Genomic DNA, 13,965 nt, shown 5'->3' with positions numbered 1-13,965 from the left:
AGAAAGAAGCCTCTAAGATTACCCACAGTACTAAGAAACAAGAGGAATATAAACACCACAAGTATAAGACCACAGGTAATCTGAAAACCAGCATTTTTAAAGCTCTGATTTGACTCTACACAAGTATAAGGCTTCTGTCAGAATTCCTTCTTGAAAAAAAGAAATAAAAAGGCTTGATAAGTCAGCACTACTCAGTTTTCTGTTGACAGAAAAAGAGCATAATATTTGGGCTTCAAATCTCCCTCCATTTCTGTTGAAGGGGGAAGCTGAAGGGAAATACATCAGTGTCAAGTGGCCCCATTGAACATCAAGTTATATAACTGGCATATCCCTAAGGGACATGTTATTGGCTCTGGCCTTTATTGAATTCTACCTGATATCTCTAGGATGTTTACAGACATCCCAAACTTTGTATATCGAAAAGGAAATAGTATTCACAATCAATTTCCCACTTCACAAACATCACGCTCCTCCAAAGATTCTGCTCAGAAAATATTTCATCTACTTCCAGAAGCTAGTATTCTGAGAGTTGTACTCCTCACTCTAACTCCTGGTATCAAATCAATGTAATTCAAATCAAGTCATCAAGTACTATTAAATCTACTCTGAAATAGGCTTTGAATATAACTATGCCTTGCCATCTTCACTGCCTCCATCCTTGTCCAAAACACCATCAACTGTCATCTAGACATCCAATTTTTCCTTCTTTAATGCATTCTCCACATAGAATCCAGATAATTCATTTTTCTTTAATGTGTTTTATTTCATAATATTACTACCCTTGTTAAAGTTGCCCGGTGGCTTCCCACTGTGCTTAGAATAAATCCGGTTCTTTCAAAGGTCCCCAAAACTTGTCTGAACTGACAATGGCCCACCTCACGCCCCTGTCTCCCCTGTTTACCTTGTTCCAGTGACTCTGGCCTTCACCATAAATGGCCATCTCATCTCTAATTTTCTGTATATTTATATATTGATTTGCTTCATGTGTTCTTCCTCCACAGATCGTAGAGATCATGAGAACAGGGACCTTTGTCCCCATATCCCTGGGGCATACGGCAAGTCTATCTTATGGCACGAACCCAATACGCACTTCCTCATTCTTCTTTTCCTCTTGAAAGGCATTGTTCCAACCTGTATCTGCAACCTATACTAAGGTATTATTATCCTCAATTTCTACACTGGATATTTTCATAAGCATTGCCTAAGTACATACCTTGACGTGTAGGCTCCAATATTCATTTCTTTTGAACTTTCAGCATACTATTAAACCCTAGGAATGTGATTAAACCAGGTCATCTGCTTCTAGTGCTCATGGATTTGATATTCTGAATTGTCATTAGGTTTTTACATTTATCCCTAGAAAATAGCAATGAGATCGAGCTCTAATTTCCATACTCCTGAGATTTTTTTGAATTCCGGTTCTATCATCCAGTGCACTAACTCTGTCTCAGTTTTCCATCTTCCAACACCCATAAATTTTCACTGTACTCTCATTCTTATTTTTTTTGTAATCTCATTCTTAAAATTCTTCTATCTCATCTTTTAAGACATCATTCTCTACTGTTTTCTGTCATCCTTCTTACTACACCTTCCTAGTCTCCTCTGAGGGTTTCTTCTACTTATTCAGCCACTCATTCATTTGGTAAGTCATGAAATAAATGTTTATTGAGCAACTCTTCTGTGCTAGGCCCTGGGTTAGGTGCTGGAAATACAAAGACAAACAAGTCACAGCCTTTGTCTTCAAGTCCATTTCCCAAAAGTCCCTTGGCCTTCTCTTATTACTGAGTAATTTTACCTATAATCATTGCTTCAACTAAATATATATACTTTGCTAAATTTTAAGCCAGTGTGTCCAGCTTCATAATCTCTCCTGAGCTCTAGATGCTTATTTTCAGTGGTTTACCAGATTTCACTAAATTGTCCCACAAAAAACCCTCAATCTCGACATGGCCATAACATATTTATCCCTATTTATCACCACCCCGATCACCCCCATGACACCTTCTGTATTCCTGATCTTGATTAATGGCATCATCACTTGCCCACCTAGCAAGTTGAGAATCAACTCAAATTTCCTATGACTATATTTAGCTTTCACATAAAATGTGCTTTCACATAAAGGTCCTCTCAATTTGATTTCATAAATACCTCTCTTTCTCTGCATCCCTACTGCCACTATTTTAGTTGTTATCTTCTGTCAAACTGATTATTCTTATATTCTATTTCAATCCCATTCTGTCCAAGCCCGTACCTCACACTGCTATCAGAACTCCAAATAAGGAAATTTACAAAAAAAAAAAATTTCATTCTACACAGTAATAATAGCAAAATTTCAACAACGGTGGCAACGAAAGTAATCGAGAAGTAAGCCAAAGAAAAAGTAATCTGGAAAAACAAGATGGAGCCAGGAATAATATCTAACACTTAATTTTGTTCTTAATGTGTCTTTGATGTTATTTCAAATGTTTTGAATGTGTTATTCTATTCAATCATAGATGCCACTATGAAGATTGATAAGGAAACTGAAAAGAAATGAAATATAAATACAAAAGCTATTCTGTGAAATTTTATACAATTGCTATGGTAGGTCAACAGATTTAACTCTTAGCAATCAAACAGCCAATACAAAGAAAAAAGGAAACAGTTACAAGACTCACAGTGCGTCTGAAAGTAAAAACAAAACAGTTGCTCATGGCAAACACTGCAAAGCTTGATGTTAAGACTAATAAAAAATAATTGGGGAAAACTGACAAAAGACAGTTTGGCTACTCAAAACTGTCAAGTTCTTGTGATAGGATCTATAGCCTCCGATGGTCAGAGATAGATAGGAGCTATAGATTCTTTTCCCTAACAACCACACTACCACATTGGTATGCCACGATGAAGGAAAGTCTTCATCTAAATTCTGACACTTTTTACAACATTTAATTGCTACCAGCCAGTTTCGTATAAAACAAAACAAAAACACAACCTATGAATTTGGTGAAATTTCAGTGTTTGCTGTAAGTACTGAGGCGTGCCTGGTAAGAATGGTTTCCTCTTAGAAAGGCAGCCCGATCAGTTGGCCTTCCGGTGTGACTTATTTATAGCATCCTCTGCTGAATGTTCTTAGGTTGCTTCCCATTCATGCTTGGCCAGTGGTACCTTTATGGTACTTCCAGCAAATTCACCAACTTTGAACGCCAGTCAGTGTAACAGTACACCAATTATTTCCATTATCTCCGCTAGGAGTTCTTAAACTTTTTGTACGTGGACCCCTTTCACTGTCTGAAGAATAGTTCTGTCTGTAGAATATTCAGAATAATGTTTTTCAATATATATTTTTTTAAAAAATGATATTTCAAAGGAAGACAAGCCATTTTCAAATACAGTTTAATAAAAATGTGTGCTTCTCTTTAAAAGCATTGAACAACAAGGCCTAAAAGCTGTGGGGCTTGGAGCATTTTTGAGTCAATATTTTATTTTGAGATATCTGCACCAACTATAAATTTGCATGAAAATTGATCAAATTGTTGGTGAGCCCCATATCAAGAAAAGGAATGCGCTCTCTTTAAATGATGCAAATATTTCACAGCATCAGATGATGATACCTTAATATATCCACTTCCAAATTAAACATATTCCCAACAGAGGGGCCAGAAAGTAAACAAGCCCATAGACCTAGGCAAATGTTTTCTAGGCCAGGAATAAGAACAGTAAGCAAATTGTGTTGTGGTTCAAATGATAGGATTAACATATGAAGATTCTAGCGGCCGGTGAATATTTTTTAAAATTATAGAAAACACAAAAAACCTAAAGGTGGGAAGAGCTAGTCTTGATCATTTAGCACTATCCAGGGAGGAGGGTCCTGAATCTTGTTTGTAGAAACCATTTAGTTGTAAAGGGCTTTTGACTATACCTATTCTTACCTATTGCGTATAGATCTAGTTGAACTATCAAACTACTGTGGGGAGGCATGGGTGGCTTGCTATATCCCTAATACCACAGGGACCTTCTACATCAGGAGCACTTCATAGGGCTCCATGAACCTCTAGGAATTCTTCATATATATATATAGAGAGAGAGAGATGGAGTTTCACTCTTGTTGCCCAGGCTGGAGTGCAGTGGTGCAGTCTTGGCTCACTGCAACCTCTGCCTCCCAAGTTCAAGCTATTGTCCTGCCTCAGCCTCCTGAGTAGCTGGGATTACCAGCGCCCACCACCACGCAGGCTAATTTTTTGTATTTTTAGTAGAGACGGGGTTTTACCATGTTGGCCAGACTGGTCTCAAACTCCTGACCTGAGGTGATCCACCCTCCTCGGCCTTCCAAAAGTGCTGGGGTTACAGGCATGAACCACTGAGCCCAACTGAACTTCTAGGAATTCTTAAAAAAAAAAAAAATCAAAAGTTTCTGATCCTCCTAAGCATGGATACAAACTTTAGTGTAGGCAGATAATCATGGCTCTCACCAGATTCTCAAAAGGGAACTTGGCCCACCAAATGATAAAATGTACGTTCTATCCTGTTTCTTTTTCCTTCTATAACACACCTGTCGGCATCCGCCACAACAGTGTTGCATTGCTCCCCTGAGCATATTTTCCTTTCTTCCCAAATTTCAATTCAAATCTTCCTTGAACCAGTGAAGAAATATTCTGCCCCACGTTTTATTATAGTCTTTGTGAAAAGCACTAAATGCCTCTCCAGAAAGGTCCTTCAATCATTAATCCTAGAGTGTGTGAGCACCAACAATGTAAAGCACCTTTCCCTGGCCTACCACCATCCAAAGGATTTAGGTTGGAAGCTCACTGAATTTGGAATCAACACAGGAAATGGATGAAAAGCAAACACCTTTATCTTTCTAGTTCTCCTCCTTCTACACTAAGCTTCACGCTTGAGATCTCAAGAAACTAGTTGAAGAAAGAAGAAAGGCCACCAACCACATTGCCCTAAATGCATAGGTATTTAGAAGCAGGTAAAAAACTATGAAGAAGCCTAGACTAGAGGCAAGCTACAAATGCTTAAAAGGGGATTTGCCACCCATGCGCAAATGTGGATCAGTCTCTATTGTCCTGGTGTCTCCAACCAGGGAGTGGGAATGTGTCTCCTTGTTGACACAGGGCGGTCCTAGAACAAAGAAAGTTGATGACATAAACATATCCTTTTTTCCCAGCACTTGAGTTGTGTGTGATTTAACCTTTAACTCTTGCATGTTGATATGGGTGAGATGTTAAATATTTTCTACCGACCTGTTGGCAACTGTTTAAAGTGTTTTCATCACTCTTTCACTAAGGCAAAGCCAGGCTCAGGCTAACCCGTTCTTCTAACAGAGTTGCTTCCCCCACCCTCTCTCTCCTTTCTCCCCCACTTCCTTCAGACCCAAACAGGAAAGCCATGACAAAGAGCTGGGATCAGCCTGGTAGTCATTGTAAATCTGCAATTACTTAAGTGTCGCTTCCTGTTTTTTGAAAGAATACACTTGCAGCACAGAATAGACTGAGGTCTTGTGACCAATTGTGAACAAATGATTTAAATTGTGACAGGAACAATAGGAAGCCCAGTATCAGATGCTGCCATCCTTCTTTTACCCTCCTTTAATTCTTTAGACCCAGAGTTAAAGTCTCCTACTTCCCCTAGATTAAATTGCTGTCGTGAAAGGACAAAACAGTCACATTCTGCCTACTTCATGCTTAGACGAAAACCGTCCTACCTTTTCCTGAAGCTGAACTCAAACCCACCGGTCTACTCATTCAGGGCAAAACAATTTTTTTTTTTTCGTGACAGAGCCTTGCTCTGTCACCCAGGTTGGAGTGCAGTTGCATGATCTCGGCTCAATTTTCCTGCCTCAGCCTCCTGAGTAGTTAGGATTACAGGCACCGACTACTACGCCCAGCTAATTTTTGTATTTTTAATAGATGCGGGGTTTCACCATATTAGCTAGGCTGGTCTCGAACTCCTCACTTTGTGACCCGCCCACCTTGGCCTCCCAAAGTGTTGGGATTACGTGAGCCACCGCACCCAGCCTAAAACATTTTTTAAATAGGTATATTTTCATTTAATGTTTAAGCCAAAGGCATAAAGTTCTTACCAGTTTTGCCTTTGCAAGACAAAGATCTTTCTACTATCAAAAAGCACAAAAAGTGGGGTAAAGATTCTCACCTGCATAATTTCATACATGTCTTTTAATTTAATGGTCATTCTTGTTCCCTTAGAGACAGAAGACAATTCTGTTGAAAGAATGGACTTTTAGCTACCAGCAAACACCACCACACATACAACATATACCTGAAGAAAGCTACTTGGATAAAGAAAGCATTACTCATTTGCATTTTCATATTTTTAGTCTGGATCTTGCACTCCTATCTTGGAAGGGAAATCTCTTTCATTAAAGAAAACTGGTTATGCCAAATGCACAAAAATAACAGTAGAAGGCACTGGTGTGGGGATGGGTGGAGGAAGGTCACCGCATGACTCAGAAGCACGGCTTCCATAATTCATATTTTAAGCCGTATTACTTCATAGTCAAAACAAAATTGGCTGGATGCAGTGGTTCATGCCTGTAATCCCAGCAATTTGGGAGGCCGAGGCAGGTGGATCACTTGAGGTCAGGAGTTCAAGACCAGCCTGGCCAATATGGCGAAACCCCATCTCTACTAAAAATACTAAAATTAGCCAGACATTGTGATGCATGCCTATAATCCCACCTACTTAGGAGTCAGAGGCAGGAGAATTGCTTGAACCCTGGGGGCAGAGGTTGCAGTGAGCTGAGATCACAACACTTCACTCCAGCCTGGGCAACAGAGGACAGAGTGAGATTCCGTCTCCAAAACAAACAAACAAACAAACAAAACAAACAAACACATAATTTTAGGGTCAGAGGAAAAAACTAAAAAATTAGAGAAAACTAAAAAATTTTAGTTTTTAGAAAAAAATAAGTAGGGTTTCTAAGTCATATACATATATACTATCACATAACTAAAGTAGGGTGTGTCTAAACTATATGCGTGTATGTATATACATATGTTATGCATACATAGCTGAGTATAATCACACATAGCTAAAGTAGGGTGTGTCTTTTATGTGCTTTTTTGGATGTAGATTTTTAAATCGTATGTACCACATTATATAAAATGGTCTCAGTTGAACTGTCTACTTGGAAACATTAAAATCTTTCCATAGGAAAGTTTAAACTAGCCATAGGCTTAATTCTTATTTCCCCAGTTCATTTAGCGTATCTGTTACTACTTCTTATAGGAAGAGGTGGAAAATCAGGCACTTTGGGAATCATGGAGCCTTTCTCAGACATGATTTGGTATTACTCTGTGCACCAAATGACTCAGCAGCCTGAAGACTTGAAAAAGTTAATAAACAAGTCAGAAAGGGCCTTTAGAATTACCACTTAGAGGTAGCCCATGACATAAACATTTTGTTTGTAGAAAACAAATCTTAGAGAACTGATAAAGTATGGTGCACACTTGTTAAACATTAGCCCCAAGTTCCCATTTAAGCCATGTTATATTTCTGAATTATAGTTTAGACAATATGAAAGTTTGCATGATTCATCCTGGATAGCAATCACTATCCAGGGAGCTAAATGCTTCGTGAGTTTCATATTTTAACTGGTAGGTAGACAAGAAAGAGCAAGAACAAAGGACATGATAAAATAAAGCTGTACCAGAGCAATTCATTAAAAATGACCCAATGTAGTCCAAAGTCAATATTAATTGACTGAATTAATAGTTTTTGAAAAATAAAATGTAGTAAAATTAGTTCTGATGTGGGGATAGGGTGGAAGAAGATCAAGTTTTATTTTGTTTGTAAAAAAGTATTCCATTAAAGTTATTGGTAAAATTATGTTTTATACCATTTATGAACATCAAAGTACTAAGATAAAACACAACTTTCTTAAAAGTACAGCAGCAACATACTTAAAAAAAAAACAAAAAGAAGCAAGAATATGATCACTAGTAAAAGTGTCTCATTGAAGAAGACCACCATTGAGGAGCTTGGGTATCAAAGGAGCAACAAGTGGAAAATATCCTGTTCAGTCATTGCAAGTTTGAATCTGCTTCCTGTCAAAGTGTGACTGCAGCAGAGCTTTTTGTCAGGCATTCGTCCTGACTGCTTTTTCTGGTTTTCCTTTCCTTCCCAGTCATCCAAGAGATCCCCTCCCCTATTTGTTTATCTTTCACTTCTTTCTTCCATTCTTTTTCTTGTAGTCTTCATGCTGTTAACAAACCTATAATTAATTAAAAATTAAAAATGATTTTTCTATTGAAATCACATGCACACAGATTCATATTATATATTAGCAAAAATACATGTACAATTTAGTCACCATTGTAGCTCAATCAAAGAATTGGGGCATTATTTATAGTATCATACATATTAGATGAGTGAATTAACCATTACAGCATCCCATTCTTACTTACACATCACTTGGTGCATTATAAAATAGAGAACATACCAGACCCATTCCATAAGAAACCGTTTGAGAGATAAAGGAAAATCTGAAGATGGTTCATGCCCTTTTCCCATGGCTTGCATAGCACTGCATGGCTGTTCACATGCACCCTATACACTCCTTGCCTTCTGCATTTCCCCGTTCAGCCCCCTCGCTGTCATTCCGTCATTTGCATGCTCCTTCTTGCCACATGATATTTTTGAGTTCTATTAAATTTGCTTATACCATATTTACTTTTATGCTCTTACTTTTACTAAGTCCTACTAATATTGAGCATAATTTCTGGATCACTCAGATATGCAGTAATGTTAATTTAGGGATGAACTGTCCCTAAGACAAAAACATAAGTAGTTGTGTTTGTGATGTAGCATGTCAACATATTAAGACAATTCAACTGAAATAAAGATTTGATTGACTGTAATGAAGTGAAGGAATTCAACTGATTGCTTGCATCTCACGCCCTGCAAAAATGAGTTGATTGAACCTTTTTCTTCCCTCTTCCCCCAGCAATTTAACCTGTTTGTATGTTTTTGAAATATACAGTTTCCATGGGGCATCTGTTTAGAGGCCTGCAAAAGGTGTTACTAAAAGAAAAAGGCAATCAATAACATGCTTATTCTACAGTAACAACAATAAAAAGTTTTTTGTCTTTAAGAAGGACAAAAAATCCAAGCAGCATGTATTTTTAAAAAGTAAAAATTTTTAAAAAATAAATATAATGTTAAGTACAAAATTTGCTAAAAAATTTAATATGGAATGTTACTAATGGCATTATAAAGTGGTATTTTTATTGGAGCATTTATATATTGGCACATATTTTTGGGAAAATAATTGGCATTATGTTGACGAAAATTAGAACATAAGCTGGCAAGTTATTTAAAATGTTCATACATCTGACCCAGTAATACAACTACAGTAAATGTAGCTTATAAATGTAAATCTAAAATGAACACCAAGATTTATATTCAAGGCTATTATTCTTATAGCAGTGCTGTAAACAGCAAAAAAATGACAGTAACCTATATTCTGATTATATGTATATATTTATATTATGGCAAGTCTATAGAACTTAATATTATGCAGATATTGAAAATCAGATTTTCAAGGAGTACTACACGGCATAAAAATGTATGTAAGGTTCAGGAAGAAAATGAAGGATGTTAAATTATATATGTAGCAATTCTCAATTTATAAATATAAATTGTATGAATAAAATACAGAGATAGGAAGATAGATACATCGAAATTGGAAGGAAACATACAAAAATAGGGGTGATATTTGGATAGTAGAATTATAGGTGATTTTGATATTATTTTTACACTTTTCTGTGTTTTCCAAATTTTCTTCAATCTTAAGTGTTATTTTTTTTTCTTATCCAAGAAACAATTTTTCATCTACCTCTGCAATTTTTACTAACTTAATTAAATTCTGTCAAGTAACCTAACGAGTACCAATGTTTCCTTCTTTCTTAAACTCTCACCTTAAATGTTTTCCCTTAGATACTGCTGTTGACTCACAACCTCACAAGTGCATCCCTTCCCTTGCCATCTACCCTGATAGAGACCCTCCTCATGCTTTGGACTCTTGTAACATAGGATTTTGTAGACTCATCACTCAGATATCATCGTTGGTAATCACAGGGTCTTAGATAGGGGTCCTTAAAAGCAGAGACCAAGAAAGGGCTTCAGATATATGTGATGTATGGAAGGAGTGATCTTTAGGAAACACCTAGAAGGCAGTAGATTAAACGGAACAGTGAGGGGGAAATAGCAAAGGAGAGATGTCTCAGGTAAAGTATAACCTTGGCTGATGCCCAAGAAACTGGGGCATAAATCACACCTCCAACAATCACACCCCCCAAGAAACAACCTTGTGTCACCTTGAGGATATGTGCCCAGGCTTTTGTACCCCCAGACCAGTCAGCCATTGGTGACCCAGAAGGGTGGGGAAAGGTGGTGCTGTAACCCCAGCAGGTGGCTCCTATCAGCAAAGGGCAAGCCTCCAGAAAGAACCCAAAACACCTGAGTATAGATGCACTAGCTGGCAAAGGAAATGTGGTGGAGCACCAACCATGTCTCCTACCCACAGTGATGATGAAAAGAGAAGGAGAAGGAAGCAGGAGGGGGAGATAATTTCAAACAAGTGCAGGCAATGTGGAAAGGGCACAATTTTTAAGTGATGCTCCCCTCCTAACTTGAAAGAATGGTGATTCAGGCAAGCAACTGCAACATTCTGGTAGAATAGAATGCCACAGTAGATTGAAATTGTATGAAGGCATTTAAAAATTCCAAAAAGTTTTTAATATAGGAGCTTAAGTAGATTGCTGCTTAGATGAACTATTTGCTCTGACCTCCCAAGAAAGTTTGAAGAGCAGGTACACTTAATTTTCTCTAACAGTAATACTTTTTCCATACAAATGTGAGCCTTAAATGCAGCTGCTAGGTTTTCCCAAGAGATGGCTTAATTTTGGAATCAGATGAAAGAACTCTTTGGTCCAGTGGTCCAAATTACTGAGAGACTCAGGGACAAGGAGATCTGTAAACTATGCTATAAAAACATGATGGGAAAGCCAAAAGCAATTGCAACAAAAGCAAAAATTGACAAATGGGATCTAATTAAACTGAAGAGCTTCTGCACCTCAAAATAAACTATCAACAGAGTAAACAGACAACCTACAAAATGGGAGAAAGTTTTTGCAAACTATGCACCTGACAAAGTCTAACATGCAGCATCTAGAAGGAACCTAAACAAATTTACAAGAAAAAGACAAACACCCCCATTAAATAGTGGGCAAAGAACATGAACAGACACTTCTGAAAAGAAGACAGACAGGCAGCCAACAATCATATGAAAATAAACTCACATCACCAATCATTAGAGAAATGCAAACCAAAACCACAATACGATACCATCTCGCACCTGTCAGAATAGCTATTATTAAAAAGGCAAAAAATAGCAGACGCTGACCTGGTTGTGGAGAAAAAGGCACACTTATACACAGTTGGTGGGAATGTAAATCAGTTCAACCATTTGTGTCCTTTCCATGTGAAAGACAGTGTGGTGATTCCTCAAAGACCTAAAAACAGAATTACCATTTGACCCAACAGTCCCCTTACCGGGTATATACCCAAAGGAATATAAATCATTCTATTATAAGGACACATGCATGCATATTTTGATTGCAGCACTATTCACAATAGCAAAGACAAGGAGTCAGCATAAAAGCCCATCAGTGATACACTGGATAAACAAAATGTGGTACATATACACCATGAAATACTATGCAGCCATCAAAAAATGAGATCATGGCTTTTGCAGGAACAAGGATGGAGCTGGAGGCCATTATCCTTAGAAAACTAATGCAGGAATAGAAAACCAAACGCCACATGTTCTCACAAGTGGGAGTTAAATGATCAGAACACATGGACACATAAAGAGGAACAACACACACTGGAGTCTATTAGAGGATAGTGGGTGGGGAGGAGGGAGAGGCTTAGGAAAAATAACTAATGGGTATTAGGCTTAATACCTGGGTAATGGAATAATGTATATAGCAAACCCCCATGACACATGTTTACCTATGTAACAAACCTGCACATGTACCTCTGAACTTAAAAGTATATAAAAATAGGGCTGGGCGCGGTGGCTCAAGCCTGTAATCCCAGCACTTTGGGAGGCCGAGACGGGTGGATCACGAGGTCAGGAAATCGAGACCATCCTGGGTAACACGGTGAAACCCCATCTCTACTAAAAAATACAAAAAACTAGCCGGGCGAGGTGGCGGGCGCCTGTAGTCCCAGCTACTCGGGAGGCTGAGGCAGGAGAATGGCGTAAACCCGGGAGGCGGAGCTTGCAGTGAGCTGAGATCCGGCCACTGCACCCCAGCCTGGGCGACAGAGCAAGACTCCGTCTCAAAAAAAAAAAAAAAAAAAAAAGTATATAAAAATAAAAATAAAAACCTTTTCCCTTCCTACCTTTGATTTCTTGGTGTTTCCAACAAATTTGAAAAACTTTCCAAATGTTCCTCTTCACCCAGTCATACTCTATGGGTTGCGCTGTGAGGGAGTAGTTACAGCAGCGCCTTGGTAGCAGAACAGTCTATGTCTCCCCAGAATTATTTCCATGCTTTTCAAGGCCTAGGTCTACAAGTTCAAAATCTGCCGTCATTTGAGTGACAAAGTCAATCAAGTCCATTCTTGGATATTAAGTAGGTCAGAAAAATGTGCAGAAATGGTTTTCGGCACATTCGGACCAGATTGTACAGACTCAACAAAGAGGGTATTTTTCTCTTTAACTCCCTCACAATTTAGAGAAGCTCCAAAGTAGACTGTGCAAATATTGAGGGTTGTAAACACAGAATGTACAGAAAAAGGGGGAAAATGTTAGAAATGCTAGAAATAAGAAAGAAGTACATATAAAAAAGAGACATTTGGAAAACAGCTTTCTCTTTACTAAGCAATTTGTTTCCGAACTTTTTCAAGGCTCCTGCTATAGCCTTCAGGAAACTTGATGATGTCATTTCCTTTCAATTGGCCAGTTACATAAATGTTGGAAAACAGCCATTTAAAACAGCCCTCAAACAGATGGCCATGTGTGTAAATGCCAGAAAGTGAGAACAGCCATTTGCAGTTATTTATTTATTTTTTTACCCCACACATGGTATAATGTTTATTTTACAGTCTCTCTTATGGACTTATGTGGATCATTCTTGTCATTTTTCTCGGAAAAAAAAAAAAATCCCAGAGGAAGCAGTCATAAAATACAAAAAGACAAATTCTGAAATAATGAAAAATAAGGTAATGAACAGAAGTGAGCATCACGTTGGGAGAATATAAACCATCAAAGAGTGGTCCATACAGTGCTATTCAAATGATCAAACACTCTAGTGAAAAAAAAAACAAAATCTGTAACTGTGAGGAAGTTTCAAGCAAGGGGAGTTTTTCAATGAGGAAGATAAATCCATCCTATGATCCACAAGAAGTTAAAAGTGGAATGATTGCATGGTTTTTACCAAAAAAACAAAGGCATACTATGGATTTACTTTTATTCCTTCAAAGCAAATTTAAATGTAGCTACAGAGTTCCTTCACAAGCTCTGACCTACATATCCCCCTGTTCCAAGTACATATTGATGCAATCAAGAGAAGTTTACACTTTTGTAACTGTGAAGAATTTCAGTTATGCATAATGAAACACAGCAAGAAGTTTGAGCCTTCGCAGCTTCAAAAACTAAATTCTGTTCTTGTCTGCCAGGGCTGATACTAGCATTTCCTGTACTTTCTACTAGTGTAAATTGTATTATTTTAATAGCTAGTACAACAAATATTACACAGTTTCAAAGAAAAGTAAGTTAATTCTTTGCAAATTCTATCAATTGGCTTCCTGTATTTAATATTTAATTGAAATATTAAAATATATTTTAAATATCACCTTCCTGTATTTAATATTGTATTGAAATGTTAAAATATATTTCAATTAAATATTAAGAACATGTAAATTAAATATATATATATATATATATATATA

At 37.5% G+C, this 13,965-nt stretch overlaps 1 long non-coding RNA gene across 1 annotated transcript; it reads right to left on the bottom strand.

The window, feature by feature from the left end:
* Positions 1–7,760: 7,760 nt before the first annotated feature.
* LOC105529160 lies at positions 7,761–12,924 on the bottom strand. The gene is made up of 3 exons (XR_001004465.1): positions 12,893–12,924; positions 11,408–11,516; positions 7,761–8,215 (listed from the first exon to the last, which is right to left on the bottom strand). It is a non-coding gene; the product is annotated as an uncharacterized LOC105529160 (long non-coding RNA).
* Positions 12,925–13,965: the final 1,041 nt, after the last annotated feature.

This window comes from Mandrillus leucophaeus, unplaced genomic scaffold (genome assembly GCF_000951045.1).
Source record: "Mandrillus leucophaeus isolate KB7577 unplaced genomic scaffold, Mleu.le_1.0 Scaffold119, whole genome shotgun sequence".
Classification (NCBI taxonomy): Eukaryota; Metazoa; Chordata; class Mammalia; order Primates; family Cercopithecidae; genus Mandrillus; species Mandrillus leucophaeus.
Note: the sequence above shows the minus strand (reverse complement) of the source record. Positions and strands in the feature narration are given on the sequence as shown.